The sequence below is a fragment of the Euprymna scolopes genome, chromosome 14 (genome assembly GCF_053919585.1).
Source record: "Euprymna scolopes isolate OS-2025 chromosome 14, ASM5391958v1, whole genome shotgun sequence".
Classification (NCBI taxonomy): domain Eukaryota; kingdom Metazoa; phylum Mollusca; class Cephalopoda; order Sepiida; family Sepiolidae; genus Euprymna; species Euprymna scolopes.
Window position 1 is genome coordinate 68,490,571 of NC_136495.1, and position 15,958 is coordinate 68,506,528.

The 15,958-nt window shown below is 32.0% G+C and overlaps 1 protein-coding gene and 1 pseudogene across 21 annotated transcripts in view; one reads left to right on the forward strand and one right to left on the reverse strand.

Moving 5' to 3' along the window:
* Positions 1-15,958, forward strand: part of LOC145293059 (myotubularin-related protein 13-like) — a 508,291-nt gene that overhangs the window by 148,449 nt on the left and 343,884 nt on the right. The window lies entirely within an intron of this gene.
* On the reverse strand, positions 12,115-12,251 carry LOC145293474 (U2 spliceosomal RNA; annotated as a pseudogene).

Here is a 15,958-nt window from a genome sequence, read left to right on the forward strand (position 1 = left end):
TCTTATCTCTCATCTTCACTAAACATTTACTGAAAGCGCAATGAAGCAAACTCTTTAATAGTCGTATTCTTTAAATGGCACATCTCAGCTGCCACTTAGTAAAATGGATGTTTGTTTTGGTTGATGGCACTTTTTAATCGAATAAACTCTACATTGTTTACAGGCACCACAATACGAATATTACTTTTCCGATCAAATAAATCGCTACTCTTCGTTTGTATCTTCAGATTAAGCCTTCTTCTGTTTCTATTCTGAACAAAATTTAGATTTAAAATTTATTTGCTTCAGTTTGTTTTTTTTGTTTTTTATGTGGTATCTTAGAAACATCTTTATTATATTTCTCTTTGTATATTATGTCCACTTGGAAATTACTGAATGATCTGCCTGAAATTTTGTATGAACCTTTGCTATAAGATGCAGCTAAGTATTATCGACATCGTATCACAGTTATGGATTTAATGCAAAAATGAGCAAAAATTTAACCATATTTAACCATCAATTTAGCATAAAGCACTCATTCTAAGTCGATGAGCTATAATTTTTGCCTGTTTTTTAGCAGGCTAAAAAAAATCTAGTTTTCGATAATGTCTGAGAATGGGCCTCTTTTGTTTGTTTGTTTCTTTATTGCAAATATTTTTGTCTTTGGTAATGCTGAAAGACAATACCTTCTCAACAAATACTTTCTCTTTAGCTGATTGCATTACCCAGCTGTATTTGTATATAAATGATCATGATAGATTTGATTGTATTTGAACTATTTCTATTTGTACTTGTGATGGCATTACCCTAGGAGTGGTTGAGTCGGCTCCAAGTAAATTTGCTGCGTCATGAGTTAAGACATTTTATCCAGGTCTGTCCACTGCTGACTCCTCAGTATACGAGCTGCCTTCAATAAGTTTCTGGAAAATTTTGCAAAGTCACTTTTATTGATAGTACACACATGAAACTCTGGTTCCCTTTGGAGTAACTTCCTCTGACTACAATGCACTTGTTGTACTGTTCCAACAACTTCTGGAAGCCTCTATGGAAGTTCTCTTGTGTAAGCATGGCAATGACCCTTGTCACAAACTCTTTAACCTCTTCAATTGTTTTGTAATGACAGCCTCTAAAGTTTTCCTTGAGCTTAGGGAATAACAAAAAGTCACAGGGAGCAAGATCTGGACTGTAACGAGGGTGAGGATCTGTTGATGTTCATTTTGGTCAAATAGTCCATGACAAGAATAGAGTTGTGGATTGGTGCATTTGTGCAGATCTTCCCTATCTTCAGTTCCTCACGAATAATTGTGTGTAAAGTTCCCACACTGACATCAAGCTGTAGATATATGACAGTCCTTATCCACAAAATCCTATATTTAGTCAATCAACTCTGGTGTTCTAACTTCCTTGCTTATCATACCTCACAGATTCCCTGCCTCCTTGAATCTCTTATGTTACCCAAAAACTGCTGCTCAATTCATGCAAGCAGTCTGAAGCATTCCATACATTTCTGTGGCATTTTTTCCAAGTGTAAAACAGAATCTTATTGCATATAATTCTTGTAAACTGTCCTCACATCCAAATTGCATTTTTGAAATTTATCAGCTGTGACAATCAGACTGTAGTAGGGTGTATTCCAGTTCCTGCTGTAGCTGTTCATTTTAACCTGAAATCATAAAAATTGGTCAGTCATCTCATAAGATGCATAGCAATAACATATTAAATGTTCAAGAGTCTCTAGCAATTTTAAATGTCTGTATAAAAAAAAAAAGCCTGGAAACTTATTACAGGCACCTCGTACTTCAGCCATTCACAATTCCATCATCGCACACTGCAACACAAGGGCTGGCCAAAACTTCCAAGTTAACCCTGACTGCTGCAAACCATGTCCTCAATTGATCACTACTCGTCATGCATCATCCCCGTAGAGGTGTTGGTGCTTGTGAATTGGGTCAGTTGGTAGACGACGAAGGGTATGCTCAAACCATCGGAGTCTCCTGATAAGAAGCACATTCTCACGTCTAGAAACCTTACACCAAGTGTGGATTGTGGCATTTATACTGGTCTCCACTTTCAGCCCTTGAATGTTGGGTTACTCGCAGAGTGGTTAGGTTTTGCACTTGTACAAAAGGATCATGTGAACAATGGTATGGTAGATGCGGCATTTGATCGTTAATTGAATTTCTTTTTCACAACCAAAGGTGATTATGAAGACGACAGAAAGCAGAACCAGCCCTGTTGATTTTGAAATTTCATTTTCCTCCTGCGTTCAGGCTGTGAATGTGACCTCCAGATATTTGATGCCGTCAGTCTCTTCAACTACTTCTCTATTAAGTGTTATGCTAATTCGATGTGGCAGAAGGATGTCGGCAAAGATCATTTTTGTTTTTGAAGTGTCAATTTTCATGACAATCCACAAAGCTGCACCATTGATACCGTAAGTTTGGATATTTGTGCCTGTTATGCCTAATACTGCAATGTGGTCAGCAATGTCCAAATCAGTGTCTTATCCAACTTGTACACCTGGAATATTAGTTAGTTCCTGTCTTAAGATCCAGTCAATGGCGTAGTTGAAAAAACTGGTTCAAGAACACAACCTTGATGAACATCAGACCAGATATTGAAGAAATCAAAATCCTCACCATAACAGCAGAGTTTAGATCTGGTATGGTCGAAGTAAGCTTTGATTAGGTTGAACAGTTTTGTAGGGAACCCATCACTCTATATAGCCGAGTTTATAGACTGCAAAATTATGCACGAGACTAACTACACATTCCTCACAGCTGTGAGGGTGAGAATGAGTTTCAAAAAATATTTAGTTAAAAACATAATTTTCCTAGGGCAGATTTACTCTTTAGCCTTGATATGATAATTAATCTTGTAGATGGAAAATAACAAAATAACACAAATCTTTATCTGATTGTCCTATCATTATTTCCTGCCATCTTGGATTTGTTTTTGCTACTGAACTCGAGCAACTCTGAAAAAGTTTTATAAGTTGCATTTTACTGTGAAGGTATGTTAACAGATTGAACTGAAGAAAAAAAAAATTTAAGACTTAAAAAAGATTCCATTTTTACAAATGAATGTAAATGTACTAGTTTTTGTTGTGTGAGGAGAAAAACATTTGAGGTAATGTTTTCTTGTAAATAATTTATCATAGTTTGTAGTGAAACTAATATGTAAAATGAAATGTCCACTGTCTCTGGTGATGACTTTTCTTGTTCATTAGGTAAAATGTTGCTGCTTTGATTTGTGTCTTCAGGAGAATTGAACAATGATTTTCCAAAACCAAAGTCAACCCAAACTCTAACATTTAGATGCAAAGAAATAGTTTGGATAGTCTAGTAGTCTGTGTCACTGGCAATGTAGATGAGTAGTTCCATCAGCCAATCTGATGGCATTCACATAAGTGGCCAAAATTTGGCTCCTTTTGTACCATTGTCTTCTGTATATAAGTTGATGTTCTGGTAATTCTTTCTTGTAACTTCTTGAAATTATGGCCGGTTTTTATTTCCATGTCTACTGGTGATTCCCTCTTGTAACCTTTTTGTTTATGCTTCTGGTGATCCTATGGTTATGTTCTTTTATTTTTGATTGCTCTTATTTGTCAATTTTGTCCATTATTTTTAGATCTAAATATCTTTTGTTACTCCTGGTTTCTTGTATAACTAAACTCTTAAAGGGACCTGATCAGAAGATTGCCAAAAATTTTTTTTGTGTGTGTGAATTGGGAAAATCTCTAAAAAATATTTAATAAATATGTAATTTAGTAGTTCACAAACTACCGTTATAAGATTTGAATTTAAAATTTCAATTTTATATACGTTTTAAAATTAATACAAGCATTTGCTCTGTTGCTGTCCTTTTCTTAATCTGTTTCTCCTGGCTAATTAAAAAAAAAGAAAAAAAGAAAACGCTTTTGTCGGTATATTTGGAACATCAGGAAGTTTCATTGAATGTCAGCACTTGGCAGACCAAGAGCATGCTTTGACATATTCTCTTGAATAATGGTGGAAAGACACTCTTAGAACAAAGTCAACTTACCGTGGTCTGTGTCAGTAATAAATCCAGGTAGTTGTGCAAGTCTAGCATGGTGGAACCAATTGTTTATCTCCATGACGATCAGTTGGAGTATGAATCTGTAGAGACTGACATATTTTATCACCGTTTAACTATTTTACTAACTATTTACTTATGGTGGGTATGATGAGAATACTCTGATAATGCTTTCCCTGGCCCCTTAATTGATGTGCAATCCAAATGAAACAATTAGATTTCTTGCATCTTAAATGACTGCATGATTTAATGTTATGAGTTTGATTTCTCCAGTGAACTGCACATGTTCTCATTAGGCTGTATATTGTTTTACATCGGATACGGGATAAAAAATAAAGATCCTAACATTCTAAACTAATTACATGGAATAGTATATCATCTGAAGGAGGATAAAGTTTTCCGTTTTAAGACTTGTTTTTTTTTTTCTTCATAAGTGGTTGAATATAATGTAAACAAAAGTTGATGTAAAATGTATGTCTGATAAATACTTTGTTTTCTAGAGCAGTTATTTTATGATGGAAAGCTGCTCATTGTATGATCGTGTGTCAATTGTTTTTCTAATATTATAAGAACATCTTTCTAATTAGCAGAAAAAAATTGTTTACTAATGCTTGACAAAAGGCATGTGTCAGTAGGTCTATTTAGTTTGCTTTATTGCGTTTGCTTAGTATGTTTCTTGAACACTTCAGAGTAAATTCTACCAGTTTTACAAAAACACAATATTTATTGAATAAAGTGTACTTGGACAGCAGTTCATACAAACGTATGAAAAATAAATCTGAATGGAGCTGATTCAAGATCCAGGAAGACTAATTTTATTATAATGAATACATTTTAAACAAAAAGACTCATTTGAAATTAATGTATGCATTACTACTGCAGTCAATAATTATAATAGAAAAATTAAAAAAAATAAAATAAATAAAATAAAGTGTTTATATAAGTGCTCATTTCATTCTTCAGTGAAGGTGATAGGTGTTGTGAAAAATTTCAATCTTAAATAAGATAGAATAATGTACATGTACTTGATTCTAAATGTTCAACCAATTACTTAGATCAATAAACAAAACAGTGAGTTAGAGATTTCTGTATCCTATTTGCTTTTGATTTTCTCATAGTTCAATTCTATATAATATTTACATATGTAAAACATAACTGATCAATCTTTCTGAACAGAGCTGAACCAAAACAGTAGATCTTGCTCAATATCCTTTCACATAAAGCTTTATAACAATAATAATTTAAATAAGCAATTTTGAGTATTTATTATTGTTATATACTCTTCTGTAAAAAGATTTTCATACTTATGGTTATAATACCATAAAAAATGTAAATAAATGAAATTCCATTTAAATATTTAATTTTGTTTTCAGTAGTAGAGTCAATAAACAGAGCACTTGTTGCTAAATTCTAGAATCTTGGATTCCAATCTCGCATTAATGTGTTGTAGGCAAAGCACATGACTGTGGAGAACTAGATTTTGTATAGCTATATAATAAAGTGAAATAAGACTGACTCTCAAAGTTTGTCATCGGTATCTTCTCTTATATCACATCTAGTATTTTGGTATTAATGACTAGTCAATTCTGGAAGTTATATCAGTCTGTTCTTTTACAAGTAGAAAAAAATGTAATTTCATTTGATTTTATTGGTTATATATTCTATTTGGCTCAATGTTTCTTTCAGTCACAGATACTTGAAGTTGACTCTTAATTTTCATTTGATAATCAACACGTATGATTATCCAATAAAATTACTCATTTCGTTAAAATCGCAAATAGCAGCCTAATTTATTGGATAAGTTTTTACTATCATTGTATTAATATACTAAGCATGATAAACTAAAAGATATTCAATTAATTTTTCAGTTATATAAGATGTCACATCATCGCTTACTAATTCCTTTAAATCACTTATATACTTGAGTTATTATTTTTGTGCTAGAAAGAAATGATATATTATCATTCAATGCTCTATTTTTCCAACTATAGAAAATAATATAAATCATATTTTTAGCAATGTAATTAAATATTTATTTCATGCGTAATGATCAATGTAGCCACCATTTTCAGGAAACAGTTGACATTTTTTTCTGCAAATGTAACTTATGGTATTCATCTTGATTTTTATTTTTTCACTTGACCCAATGAGACACTAGTTCAAAATGTCTTTGTTTTCATTACATATAAAGCAAAAATGATTCCCCTCCCTGCCTAGCGTTTTAATTTATTAGCGGTTTTAAAGCAAAATAAAGTTGTTTTTTTTCTGCACTTACTGACCCACATTTCCATGAATGTTGGCTCGGCACAGCCTGGCAACTGATGTCAACCATCAGAATATGCAAAGTGCTGATCAAATAATAAAAAAAAAAAAACTCTCAGCCAACGAAAAATCGGTAACAAATTCGCTGTAGGTTTAGCCAATGAAAATTCCTGCAGACGATAGTTCATAACTTGGAGGAAAAAAATTAGTTTTAATTATGCTCAAAATTTAAATCAGTACCTCCCTCCCCCCGACCAAATTACATTTAAAAATATATATATATATTTTCCAAAGATTTTCCTACGAAAAGAAAAACAAAATTTCTTATGATAAAAATGTTTTCATTTGATGTTTTCAGAAAAAATGATTTTCTCACAAAAAGAATCTTTATAAAAAAAACAACTTTTCTTACAAAAAAACATTCAATTCTTCCATAAAAAACTTGTAAAAAAAAAAAAAGAAATATTTATTCATGAAACTTGGGTTGATGTTATATTTTTATTTATTGTATTTCCATTTTTTTAATTGTGACTAATTTTTTTTTGTGTTTTAAAATTAGATCAATGTTCAGTATATTCAAGCAGTTTATGGCCATGCTGAGGCAACATAATAAGAAATGTGGGGCAGTAAATGGCGAAGTACCAAGTTTTCCATATGCTTTAAACAAACTTTTCCATTTGTTTATTTGGTCAAATAAACAGAAAAGAAAAAGAAAAGATTAATAAATTTCACTCCTTTAAAAATAATTAAATCTTTTATTTATCTAAACCATGCTTTAGTAAAGAATGTTACACATTCTCCAAAGTCGGCCGTTTTAAGAAAAAATATTTCTTTCTTTTAAATCATACTTTAGTAAAAAGAAAAATGGTACCGTTTTGTTTAAGCATGGACAGGAAGTCGGCCATCTATGAGCTTTTTTTTTCTTTACATATCACAATATTAAGCATATTGTTCAGTTTAACTTATTTCCTTTTATAATCTATGTATTTAAAAAAATAAATTAGGACCTTTCGTAACCTCAGGTGGCCTTGCTAATATGTATAGTACATTACAATCAATGAACTCTTAAATCCTGTTAATATTGTGTGTTGAGATCATCTTCATTTGAAATTGTGTGTTGGATAGGCCATGTTGCACGCATAATTACTGAGCATCTAGGAAACTTGATTCTGTATAGTGAAGAAGAACCAAAACAATTCTTGAGATTTAAGGCCACCATGAAAAACATTTTAAATCCTACTTTTGTTCATGGGGCAGTGTAATTGCCGAGAGGCCAGTCTGGCGAGGGCAGGATTGAGGCTGATAGCAAACATTTCCAACAAGATAATGAGGGCAGAAATATCTATAATAACAAGAGGGAAGGTGAGATGTCATGTGAGAGAAGATGGATGAGATTAACTGTAGATCATTTTTGAATTCATATTTAATTGTACGCTGCCTACGTTCTGTTTTTGCTATGACAGGCATGTATAGTACAGGCTTTCATGACTATCCTTACGAATGCACAAGATTTAAATGTTATTTTTTTTACTTGATGAAAAAATGAAAGTAAATCTATTTTTCCATTCTGCTTCACTAATGAAGCCAATGTTCGAGAACACGATTTCTTCTTCTTCATCGTAAATTGAAACAGAACCAAATACTTTATTGTTATCTAGCAGAACATCGTCATTTAATCTTGATTATCTGCTCCAGTTGTTGCTGTCCTATTTTCCTCCTTTTTGATCGTATGCTTAATTTGATGCAATCACTTGGAATAAGTGTGTAGCACAACAACCGCAGCTGCTTTAGTCAAATATCTGTCCACACATGGCCTCACTCACACGGTAACGTTATTGAACGGTAAATCGTTTAACAAAACAATCCTTACAAAATTAACCCTATACACCTTTGATATTATAGAGTAAGCTGATCTACCTATTTTTAGAATAATGAACTTACCCTGAGACTAGAAATATTGTTACATCTGATACGTTATTGGGTAGCGATTCATAGTAGTTATGGTCTCCAGAATAATGAAGTGTACTTTTGTAACATATTTTTTGCTAAATAGACTTTTTGTTAATTTTGATTGTGATTATTATCTGCCTGCAAGGCTACAACATATGATCAACTTTTTTTCTTTAAACAATTGGTTAAATTCCATCATTGTGACTTTATACCACCATTATCCACATAATTTTAGCTACACATACTTATCTTGTTATTTCTATGATGAGGAATTTTGTGTCTATTGATATTTACTTATATTTTTAAACAAATGTAGATTGCTGAGGGGGCAAAACATCCCGTTCCCTCTGATTCTTGTGTGTAGGTGTGTGGGTGTGTTTTATTTGATTGGGTTGTGTGACCTTTATGAATCTGTAATGACCGTCGTTGATCATTATTCGTAACTAGCTTGGGTGCCTGGTGTTGCCCGGGTGTTTATAGGTGTGTGTTGAGCAAAAAAAAAAAAAACAAAAAAAAAATTGGTAGTAGGCAGGCAGGCTCGAACCCGTACCACGAAGGAGGAAAAAAAATGGAAAAAAAAAAAAAAGAAATGTGGCATCTTTGCTGTTGCGCCCATCACCAAACTGGAAGTGACGTAAATTTAGGCTAGACAATCAAAAAGAGGATATGACTTTTGAAAATATCGGCTAAAAAAAAACCCCTGACCCCCTCCCTGTAGAAAAGTTCCTAGTTGAGGGTAAAGGAATTAATGTTTTTGGCCAATCTTTCAATATTTGTTGTCTGAAGGGTTGAGCTTCAAAACGAATCCGATCTTGTGAAAATCCGTCGCCTCTGTCAAAAGTTTTAAGTAGACATGCAAACATACATGCATTTAAATAGATAGGTGAAATTTATATTATAGATAGATGATTGGAAAAAAACAAAACAAAAACAAAAGGTAAAACTGGAAAAGCTGAAATCTTATTTGTTAAAAACTATTTTTGTTATATATATTTTTGTTTCACCAGCACTTGAGATTGAACCATCAATCCTCAGAACAATATAGCTTACTACTGAATCTTACCAAGTGATCCATAGTGGCTAAAGTGTTGGGTAAAATTCGGTTGGAGATTTAAATCCTCAGTGCGGGCTATATATAATTGTGAATTACTTTTGACTTCTACTCGATCATAGCTGAGAGAACAAGATTATGCTACCTGTGTGGATTAAGTAAAGAGTTCCATTCACAATTCTGTGAAGTCTCCAAGGTGTTAAATACTCCATTTATTATAATAAGGTGTTTTGTTTTGAAAGTAAAAAAAAAAAAAAGCAAAAAAAAAAAAAAAAACGGAACTACTAAGAGTTTTCATTAAATTAGTAGTCCTTGAAAAAAATTTATCATGAAAAGAATGGCACAGGAATTGCTTTAACTCCCACCAGCCAATAAATATGTCTCTATTGCTGGAAAAGTTTACCTGTGAGTATTCAGATTATCCAGAAATGATTTGCGGGGTGTCATTTCTAGTTAAATTGAACCAACATTGCATTATTAAGGAATTCAACTTGTAGGTAGGTAAGAATTCTATATCTATAATCTGAATAATCCTGTCACTAGTGTAAAAATCAGTGGTAGAAGTATCATGGTTTTAGGTTGTTTTTCATCTAATGGTACTGGAGTAATTCCCAGACCTTGTAGCTGAAGGGGGTTTCCAATAAGATAATTATTTTAAATGTACTAATAAATTGCTTGAATGGCAGTAATGTATCCAGTTTTGAGAAACTAAATTGTTGATTTTTGGTAAAAATTCAGATTTATTTGAAAAACCAGGAAAACAATGAATTGAGAATGGACAAGAATTTCTATTATTCTTGCTGTTTGTTCATTTCCATCCATTTTTGATGGTCTCTAGTTTGTTTCTAAGATTTTGTGTAAGGCAATCCTTGAAGTGCCCTAACTGGAAAACCCAGGTTTCATCATAATCATTTTAGAATTCTGTTTCACCTGTGTATTATTTTTCTGATCTCCTTACATGCAAGATGCGCAAGGATTCATTAAGATAGCAAGATGGTTCATAATGGCTAACATATCAATTCTATCGGGTAAAATGTGCCCATACACCTCCTACATTTTTGTCTTATCTAAGAGAAATATGTGTATTATTAGGTAGAATGCAGTTGTTGTATCTGACCTTATAAAATAATCTTTCCAATGAAAGGAAACAGCTGGGAATGAACAAAATCAAAATCTTGTTTTAGATATTTTACTTATTTTGCTATTTAAGTTTTTTTTTTTTTTTTTATGCAGTACTCATTAGATTTGTTGAAGCTTTTTATTTTTTTTAATTTTGTTTTTATGTCTGAATTTTTGGTTTGCAAGATTGTTACGATTGTGACAATTCAAAATAATACAAGGGAGAAAAATCTTCTCTTTGCATTAATCTCTGTATTTCTTCTCTATAGGTATGGGCAAAAATGGACAAATAAAGATAGGGGGACATAGTTTTGAAAGCCGATTTATCATATTTTTTTTTGTAGATTTCCGACTATTTTTTTTTTTATTGTATTTGAAAGATTAAAGACTAAAGTTAATTTCCAAAAGGAAAAAATATTGGTGCACATGAAAAAAAAAAAAGTTATTAAAAATGTTTTCACTGCAAACCAACCAATTCAGCTAAATTTTAAAGTTAAATAAATTCAATGTAAAAATCCTTTAAAATATAAATATTAGTTTTCTGGGTCTATTTCAAAGATAATTAGTAAAGTCCTAAGATATTGAATTAAATTAAACCCCCCCCCCCCAAAAAAAAATGTTGTTTGTACAAAAAATAGCTTAATTAGCCCAAAAAGCGGGTTTTGTAAACGCAATTCTATGGAAGCCCAAAATTTCAGCCAGTCAAAAGGCTGTCTGAAAATGACGTCATGTAATTAAAAGTAGGTAGAGGGTGCCAGTTTTCTTTCTTTTTTTTTTTTTTTCTCCTTAGACGTGCACCCGTACATTCCTATCCTGAACGTTTGTATCATTTTTACCATTTTTTAATTTAATTATTTTTTATGTTCCTGTTTTTAAATTAAATTTTTTAAAATTATTGTTCAAGTTTATATAAAAAGTATGTTACACCAAAAGTTCCACATTCATGAGTTCAATATATTCTGTGATCATTATTTAATAAATACTGAAAATTTAATTAAAATTGGTTAATTTCCTGATTTTTGGTGAATTTTTAAGTAAAGGGAGGTGTCAAAATATTTATACATTTTGATCATCGGCATTGATTTTGCACGTACCTACTTCTCTATCTTAGCATTCTGTAAACACTGTTTCTGTGTGCATGTTTCTTGCCTATATGTTACATTCACATTTTTTAACTTTTAGTATAAGTTTTATTGCAATACTTATTGACAATATTTTTTCTTTTTATGTATACCTTAAAAATGTGTAACCCCAAAACTGTTTTACAGTTGGTGAATATTGGTTGAATTTACCCCTCCCCCCAGCTACCACTAATTAATAATAGTGCAAAAGATTTTAATATTTTCTTTGAGATGTTTTCCATCATGTATCTTTTTTGTGCATTGAAATTGAATTCTTTTAATTTAAAAGATAACAAGGCCGATAACCATTAGTTGCGTGCTCTCGTGTAATGAATGAATGCGTGAATGTAGGATTGACATGAAATTCTTAAAGATAAACTAAAATGACCGAAAAATGGGCTGAAATGACTTAAATAAATAAAAAGTAAATGACTTAGAATGACTTTAATGAACTTAAGGATGAATTGAATGACCTTAAGGATGACTTGAATGCTTAACAAATAACTGGAATCCTTCAAAAACAACTTGAATGATCTGAAGAATGACTTGAATGGCTTTGAGACTGACTTGTTGCAAAGTGGGTGATCATTTTACATTAAATTAATACAGAAAAGTGATCCCCCACTTTATATCACAAAGTTACAAACATAAGTACAGCATGTAGTAAGAACAGATATTACACTTTGATCTTGGCCAAAAGGCCAAGAAAAGAGTATTTATTTGCTCCCCCACCGAGCAAATTAGGCACGAGGCCGATTTTTGATGTGAGGAGTGAAGGGGAAATGGGGACCAACTCCCCGGGAAGTAGGGGAGCTGGATAGTGACAATTGGTACGAAGGGTTGCCCCTACATTGACCAAGGTCTTATATGTGATGCTGCCCCCACATATGGTCTTTGCTTGCAGTATCTGCCGGAACAGATACTACACTTTGATCTTTATATTTAATTTATTTCGTTTAAAGAAAAAATTACAATTAAAAAAAATTCCAATATAAAATTAAAAAATTTAAAAAAGTAAAATCTCCTGAAGACAAAACAAATTTAGGCACAAGGCCCTATAAGATTTGGGGAGGTGAGTGTTGCAGGGTCTTTTTAACTAAAGTAAAAATTGGAGTCTTTGGCGACTTTACTCTTGACTGGCAACATTTACCAAAATACCTCATTCACTCTGTGGACTCTAAACTAACTAATGAAAACCCCAGCGTTTTTGCAAAAAGGATATATATACAATTTCTGTGTGTGTGTGCATTTTTTTTTTTTTTTTCTTGCCCAAAAGGCCAAGAAAAGCTTAAAAAGCTAAGAACAGCATCTATTAACAACAGACCTTTGTTCTTAACCAAAAAGGCCAAGCACAAAAGTGTTACGGACAGACCGACCGACCGACCGATGGAGTGACTTATAGAGTCACTTGTATGCGACTAAAAACGGTAAATTCAGACACTTTATAAACCCATCAATTCTCTTTAAAATCCAAATGCTATGAATAGCTAACTTATAACTATTGGAAGAAGATGATTCCATAGATAAAAAAATTAAGATTTAAAATTTCAGGAGTCTATTAAATTTTTGTGCTATCGAACTCTGCAGTCCTGTTTACACACGACTGTATATTAACCCAGCTGCTTGTTAAAATAGTATTAGATGCAGACTATACTTATTTTAAACTAAGTGTGCGTGATAATTATTTAATTTTCTATTAGTATTAGTGTATACATGTATTTCATTTCATATATATGCTGAATTGCTCTTCTAATGTTAAGCCAGTTGTATAAATTTATGGTTGCTAATGTGATTTTCAGATTTATATTTGTAAACTGTTTATGATAAAGCTGTAACATAAATAACCAACGTTTTCATGGGGTTTGCTTTGAACTATTTTCATCTACAAATGAATGTGTATCGTATTTATGCATGTACTTTATGGTTTGTTTTTTGTGTTTTAATAAATTGCTACTGATATCTTGGTCATAAGAAAAGTAAGCATTTGTTGTCTATTTTCCTCTTATTTTCCCCTGAGAATTTTAAATATATTTTATTTAAACAAATAATAAATTGTAACTTTTTGTCTGCTCAGCATCTATAGCCAACAACACCATCCATGTACTAATCTTCCTTTATTTCGATTATACCTTTAACACTGTTAGATGCTTATTTGAAAAGGAGACATTTCTTGGTTGGTTATCATTAAATAGGAGCTAACCTGCAAGTAACTTATAAACAATTATTTTTCTATTACTATGATTAGTAAAGCTTTTTGATTTGTAGGCAAATCTATATATCTATAAAAGTGAACGTGTCTGTCTGTCTGTCTGTGTGTCTGTCTGTCTGTGTACATTTCCCTACGCAATAACTCTGTCAATTTTTAGTCTATAGACTCGAAATTTGAAATACTGGGTACTGAGATTTGGGAAAATCGATGTGACGGGTGTCAGCCAGAAATTTGGCTGTTAAGGGGTCAAATTTCAACGATTTGACCTTTAAGAACTCTACCAAACTCCTCCGACAATTTTGGGTCTAGACACTTGAAATTTTAGATATAGGTTCCTTGAACCTGGATCTAACTTAATAAAGTGATTTGAGCCCGAAACTATAAATTTTAAGGGGTCATAATAGGGGTCAAAGTTTTAAAAAATTAACCATTTTTTGTTTGTTTCTTTGCTTTTTTTGCACAGCATACACCTCCAAACACCCGAGCAACGCCGGGCACCCCTGCTAGTATTATATAAAGTTATTGTTTTCATTTATTATTATTTTTCATTAATTCATCATGTTCTGATTTTATGTAATTTTATGTCATCATTATGCTCTTCAAATGTAAATCTTCCTATTTCAATTCGATTTTATTGAAAGGTCATGTATTTTCATAGATTTGATTAAGTAAAATCATAGTTAAAAAAATGTTCATAATTGAATCTTTTATATTATCACACTTGAAAAGTTGTTTTCAAGATCATTAACCTAAAAATTAAAAAGTTTGGGTGAATACATCTATATTATACTTCTCTTAGTTTGTTCCATTTTTCTTGGAGACCACAGGACCAATCTGGCTGAAGTTTTTTATGGATCTTTGTTATAAGTTGTCGCAAACTAATTAAAGTATCCATTCAGTGCACAGTTTGGGCTTTATGTGGATTAGTATTTAAAGCAAAAATGAGCACATATTTTAATCTTATTTAACCATCAATTTAGTATAAAGCACTTGTCATACTTGGAATGTGCAACGAATTTCAAACAGAACCCATTATTTACTCCATGGAAGTAGCATCCTCCCACTTTGGCAGCCATGAGTGGGTACAAGTCCTAAGTAATTCACAATTGTATTTTGAGTGTCATCCACACTGAGTTTGAACCTTTAGTTTCCAGAAGAGTGTAACTTATAACTGAATTTTACCAAGTACTTTATCCACAGAAAGATTCTCCAGTTCAACAGAAATATTGAGTTTGACACTATTAGAAATTAATTCCAACTTATATTTTAAAATAGCAATTAACTTACCGCTTACTTTTTGAACAATCTTTGTTAGAAAAAGAACTGCCAAACAAAGCCAAATTATTGCACATCAATTCCAGTAATTATAAATATATATATATATATATATATATATATACACACACACACACACACACACACACACACACACACACACACACAAATAAAAGTACAACAAAATTACTTAGCTGGTATTCTTCTGTTCTTTCAATAAATAGTTGACTTTAGAGGTATTTTTTTTTCCTTTTTGAAACGTTGGTAAAAGCGACATCTTTTAAGTGCTACCTTTCCTGTTGAAAAAGTTTTCTTGACACATGAAAAAAAACGTCTACTTAATTATCCATAAAAAATAATGAATGTACAAAGTTTTTTTTTTTCTTAGCCAATAAAAAAATGTCTTAATTATTCATAAAAATTAAGACATTTGACAAGTTATATTTATTTATTTAAATTTCATTTTATTTGCAATATTGGAGAAATATACTTATTTCTAACTATGATATACCTAAAGAAAGTCTGGAGTTATGTCGACATTGTGAAAATAACAATCACGATGAGAACAGTAGTTCAAATAATACGAAAAATTCAGAAGCATAAAGACTGAAAGATCCGACAAAATGAATTTATGTCTAATAACTGCTACTACTGACTTATACAGTACAATCACGTTGACACACGTGTTCTCGCCAGATCACCAAAGTTATGTTGAACCTGGCCAGTACCAGATGGATGACCATTTGGGAAGGTGAGGCGCTGTATGTACTGCGAGGTAAAATACCAAATTGAGAAACTGGTGTAGTCTATTCTTATCTCTCGAGGGTAGATGCGACTCTCTTAAGCCATGGTAGGCACCCCGTCTAGTGATGGCGTCACAATAAAAAATACCCTTGATAGTCCTGGCGAAGCATCCAGTATTCAGCTACTGACAAG